General features: G+C 54.9%; 2 long non-coding RNA genes and 2 other non-coding genes across 5 annotated transcripts in view; 3 read left to right on the top strand and 1 right to left on the bottom strand.

The window, feature by feature from the left end:
• Positions 1-4,096, bottom strand: part of LOC146586549 (uncharacterized) — a 9,730-nt gene extending 5,634 nt beyond the window's left edge. The window contains exons 1-3 of one of the 2 annotated variants that reach the window (XR_014897799.1): positions 3,495-4,096; positions 1,289-1,382; positions 114-297 (exon numbers count right to left, since the gene is read on the bottom strand). This is a non-coding gene — a long non-coding RNA (uncharacterized LOC146586549). Of the gene's footprint in view, positions 1-113; positions 298-1,288; positions 1,383-3,494 lie in introns of those variants that run through there. The other variant, XR_014897800.1, reaches the window with a different exon arrangement.
• On the top strand, positions 156-227 carry TRNAD-GUC (transfer RNA aspartic acid (anticodon GUC)). Its single transcript has one exon. It is a non-coding gene; the product is annotated as a tRNA-Asp (tRNA).
• TRNAA-UGC (transfer RNA alanine (anticodon UGC)) lies at positions 1,024-1,095 on the top strand. The gene has a single exon. It is a non-coding gene; the product is annotated as a tRNA-Ala (tRNA).
• LOC146586554 (uncharacterized) lies at positions 4,056-5,042 on the top strand. The gene is made up of 2 exons (XR_014897798.1): positions 4,056-4,364; positions 4,947-5,042. It is a non-coding gene; the product is annotated as an uncharacterized LOC146586554 (long non-coding RNA).
• Positions 5,043-5,060: the final 18 nt, after the last annotated feature.

Genomic DNA, 5,060 nt, shown 5'->3' on the forward strand with positions numbered 1-5,060 from the left:
CCCACCCCCCCCTTGGTGACTGCGGTCTGCCTGACGCCCAGCGCGCTCCGGGCCGGGGGCGCAGGCGCTGCGGCGGCGACGCGCGTACCCTGCGCGATGAGCGTTTCGGGCGCGGCGCGGCTAGGCGGCGCCGGCGGGACACCGCGTGCAGTCCGTCCTCGTTAGTATAGTGGTGAGTATCCCCGCCTGTCACGCGGGAGACCGGGGTTCGATTCCCCGACGGGGAGGATCGCTTTTTTTTTTCGCTCATTTCTTTTTTCTCCCCTCTCCTGTGCGTGTAGCCAAGCGCTCCAATTTCTGCAGGGAAAAACGCTGCTTTCTGTGCATGAACACAGACAGCTCCTCTACCTTCTAAGGGTGCCTGAGGTTCACACATAGCTCTGCGTGCTGCGGGGGCACAGACTCCCCCAGCGTTTGCCACTGCTGCATGCTGCTCTCAGTGGGATCCAGGCCCCAGGAGCCATCTGGCTGCCCATGTCCCCTCATCACAAGGGGTTTGTAGCAGTATCTCTACTTTGCCCTCTTCCACATACATCCTGTTACTTGCATTTTTTCCCTTTTGTACTGTACACAAGGCACAGCTTCAACTACCTGTTGCTCCAGGGCAGGAGCTCCCCTTCCCTCCTGGGGTCTCCTGCCCCATACCTGGTGTGGCTGCCACAGCTTGCCTGCTGTTAGCCTGGGGGGAGCTGCCCTGCATGTCTCCCTGCTGCCCCCAACCCCGACATAAAATCACATCCCACAAACTGATGAAGCCAACAGATGTTTCCAAGAGAAGACCACTCTTTTGCGGCCAAATCTGCCCTGGACCTTGCACCCCTCCCTGCCTGGCCCTGCCATGGGATAGCGGTGAGCAGGAAGGTGGAGTGCAGTGCAGGGAGCACTGTGGATGAGCACAGGCCTCGGCTGGGCCAGCTCAGCTCCCACCCAGAACAGGGCCAGCAGAACCCCAACCCCAAGACCCACATAGCCCCATCTCTAGGACCCACGTAGGCCTATCCCCACAACTKGGGTATGGGGCAGGGGGATGTAGCTCAGCGGTAGAGCGCATGCTTTGCATGTATGAGGCCCCGGGTTCAATCCCCGGCATCTCCAGGATTGCCTTTACCTTTTTTCCCCTATCCCTCATTTTTCACCCAGGGAGATGTTTTATTGGGTGTTAAAGCAACTATGCTGCATTAAACAAGTCTCTGTGTTTCCACTAATGAACATGCATCCATGAATGCACTGCTTATGGTGATTTATCAGTGGACTAAGATAGTTTTTGGAGTTTGATTCACCTTCTTACCTGTATGTAACTACACATAAGGGCACATAAGGGCAGCTCTTGCACRTATGGGCGTCTCGTGGCCAGACGAAGGTGCTACAGATGCAGCACAGCCCTAAAGCAAGAGAGAGGCATAAAACTTTGAAATTTAGGGGAACTCTGGCCTACTAGCCCTGCCYCTTTACTGCACGTAGCAGAGAGCCAGCTACGTATAAACCTGCAGTCCCCACAGAGCCAGCTCCAGGGTCTCTGCACCATGTTCCCAGAACCAGAGCCAAAGGCAAAGCCAATAAAGCAGAGACATCACAGCTACCCTGCACTCGCTGGCTAAGATGGTGCAGGAGCCTCTAGCTGGGGCTTAGCATGGGCCTTGTTGGCTCCGCACTGGCTCTGCAGTATCTGCAACTCCTCAGCCGGGCTGGCAATTCCAGTAACGCTGGTGGCTTGCAGGCAGCCCTGGGGCAGCACGGGGGCTTCTCCCGGACTAGGTCGGGAACAGCTCTCTGGAAACAAATCCTTTTATTCTCTTTGGGTTGCCCTGCCTTACATGGTTGTGCCTGGACTGTGATGCTCTTCAGAGCTGGAAGGGATGAAAGGTATGGCACAGAGACCAGAGCCAACGTAGATCTTGAAACAGATGTTTTATCTACACTGTTCACTTATCAGCTGGTTTATCTACAGTATTCAGTTATCCATGGTATATCCAACTAGTTCAGGCTGTGGAGAGCTGACTAGCTACAAATATAAAATAACATTTCCTACGAGAGTAGTTAGAATACTMCATGTTCTATTTWTTTTTKTTACTTCTGTTTGTTATTCTGAGTCAAATAGTTAGTGACACTACTGTTTGGTCTGAATATCTCCGTTGTAAATAGCTCACTGAAAGGGAAATCTCTGAACAGCTACACATTTAGAATATACACTGCACACAAGCATAAGGAAAAGGCAGTTCTTGTCCCAAAGGGTTTATCGTAAAAGACATGAAGTGACGGACATTTGGGCATAAGAAATCAGTATTTGTCAGTACAAGATACCTTGGTCTTTTTGGACAYGCTACTATTCACCAAGCTTGCCTTGAAATTGCAGCAAGAGGTAGTAGTAAAGATGGTGTAGGAGAAAAATGGAGTGGCTTTGTTCACTGATAGCTCCTCCCAGTTCAGGAAAGCACTGCTCTCCAGCAAGCCAGTCAGCCATATTTAAGGACTCTATTAARTTAGGGCCTAGCACCTGTTTTATAGTCTGAACATTACAGGAATCTGACACTTTTGGGGTGCACAGCTCCACAATTTCATTACAGGATTGAGACAACAGGTACGCATTCAGTCAGGGTGCCCAGCGGTTAGCTGCCTAGCCTAATTAAAGAACAGCACTGCATTGTCTGTATTTATTCATATTATAAAGTTCCATCTTGTCATGATATAGATTGCCCTGTGCTTTTTCAACTATTTTCAGACCTATGCTGAATGCACACTCTGTAACTGAGTAAGTTTAGTATTTTACTTTCAAACAAGATGAAAGACCTAAATATGAAAGTCTTCTCAAACCTTTCATGTTTATGTAACCAGATGTACGCAATGTAAGCCATTGTGTGCCATTTCTACCTGAGCTCACACAGCAACCAAAAGACCTTTGTGGATCTTTTTCAGCTAAACCACCTGGATGTTTGAGCTGCCTTTTTTTAATTATTATTATTACTGTAATGCTGAGTTTTAATTCAAATGCAAAGAGGCCAGGAAGGTCCCCAGAGCATTCTCCTCCTGTAAAATCTCCATGTGTCAGGCAAATGCAGGCCAGTTTCCCTCAAACCAATCACAGGGCTGTTGCTGGGCCTCCTCTCCTTTCCTGCTGGCGCACAGCCCTGGGCGCTGCGTTATCCGTTTGGTAGGCAGCGGTTTTGCGTGGGCGCCTACAAGGGAAGGACGTTGTYGGCAGACTGAGCCCAGCGGTGTGGAGCAAGCCTTGCAAACAGAGCCTGTTTTTGTGCTCGGCTGTGTCCTTGGCTYGCTGTGCCCCTTCACTAGGAGGCACAGGGGCCAGCTCGAGTGCCACGGAGGCGTGCAAGGGGTGCTTTGCAAACGGGATCAGTGTAAGAAACAGCCGTTGTATCTATTAGTGATTAATTTTACTGCTGTGGCAAGGCCTTAGTTCTGAGTTGCAAAGCCCACCATAGCTCAGCTATATGCTCCATTCTATGTGAATACACACACATATATATATATACACTCACTCCATGGTACCTCAGGTGGAGAGTTTGTCTGCAGTACTCGGATCTCTGGGTCTGTCCAACTTTCTCCTTCACTTCAGCTCTCTGCTTTCCTGTTTGCTTCTCTCCCTGCCCTGAGGGGCTGCTCCTGCTTCGGGGCCAGGCGCTGGCTGCCTTTCTCTGTCCCTGGCCACATATTTRCATGAGCAAGCGCGGCAGCCAGGGCCTAGCTTTATTCGTGCCATGGTGTTTCTGCTCCACGGTACGGGAGCACACCCCCACTGCTCTCCTGTAGCATATTAAAAAATATCAGCGTTTTTACGTGGAAATGAAGCAGCTTCCTCTGCGCTAAACTAAACCCCTTTCCCCCTTCCTCGCGGGCACCCCGCTGCCTGGCGAGGCCCGCAAGGGGAGCCCCTCCTCACCAGAAGAAAAGCAAGGAGGGACGCTTGAAACRGGGAGCTAACCGCAGGTGCCTAGCCTGAGTAAGGTTTAAAATCTCCACAGAAGGCTTTAGTCGCGAGGCACCCCAAAATCGAGGTGCCGCGGCGGGGGCACCTCAGGGCCCCGGCCCCGCTCCAGCGGCTCCGCGCCGCGTTTTACCCCGCGCTCCATTGTCCACTCACGGTCCCTCCCCCGCCCGCCAAGAGCGCGGAGCCACACTGCGCGCGCGGCGCCTTGTCGCCTCCGCGCTGCCGGACTCGTTGCGCTCCACTCTTACGTTAGTACCGCGGCTGGCGCGACGGAGGAAATAGTGCCTGGCGGAGTGATCCGAGCTGCAGTGGGCGGGCCCGCAGAGGCTATATAAAGGGCGGGAGGGGCAYGTGTGGCGCAGTTGGAGCCGCCTGAGTCCAGGGGAGAGTGGTGCTGTCGGCTTGGTGCGCGCGCCCCGCGGTGAGCGCTCCGGGGAAGAGGGGAGCGAGCGGGAAGGCCGCTCGTCGGGGCGGCGGCTAGAATGTGCGCGGGGTGGCCGGGGGCAGGTGCGGGAGTGGAGGGGGGGGGGGGAGGGGAGTGCTGGGGCCAGGTGGAGGGGCTGGCGGGCGAGGTGGCGGGCTGCGGAGGGGGCGCAGGACGTTCCTCTCCAGCGTAACGGCAGCAGCGCGAGCCAGCAGAAGGGGAGAAGAAGGAACCGTGGGGAGCGGCCGGGGAAATGGCGGCCGCGCAGGCGCAGCAACCGCCACCAAGATGGTGGCGGGCGGGCGCGCGCGCGCCGTGGGCGGGAAGGGGAGCGGGGCCGGTGGCCCCGCCTCTCGTGATGAGGTGGGCGGTCCTACTCTGACGTCACGGGGCGCTGGGCGGGGCGCTGCCCGGGAGCGCTGCCCCTCCGAGCGCTGCCTCGAGGGAGCAGGGGGCTGCTGGCGCTGGGCCTCTAAAACCAGGGTGCCTCATGGGCAGGGGGTGAAGCTGGCCCTACTACAACTTCCCTCGGACAACGAAAGGAAAACGAGTGAAGCACGCTTATATTCTCTCTTACAGAGGAAAAATGCAGATCTTTGTGAAGACCTTGACAGGGAAGACCATCACCCTGGAGGTTGAGCCCAGTGACACCATTGAGAATGTCAAGGCCAAAATCCAAGACAAGGAAGGCAT

This window comes from Rhea americana, unplaced genomic scaffold (assembly GCF_003343005.1).
Source record: "Rhea americana isolate MKP2758 unplaced genomic scaffold, rheAme1 scaffold_68, whole genome shotgun sequence".
NCBI lineage: Eukaryota > Metazoa > Chordata > Aves > Rheiformes > Rheidae > Rhea > Rhea americana.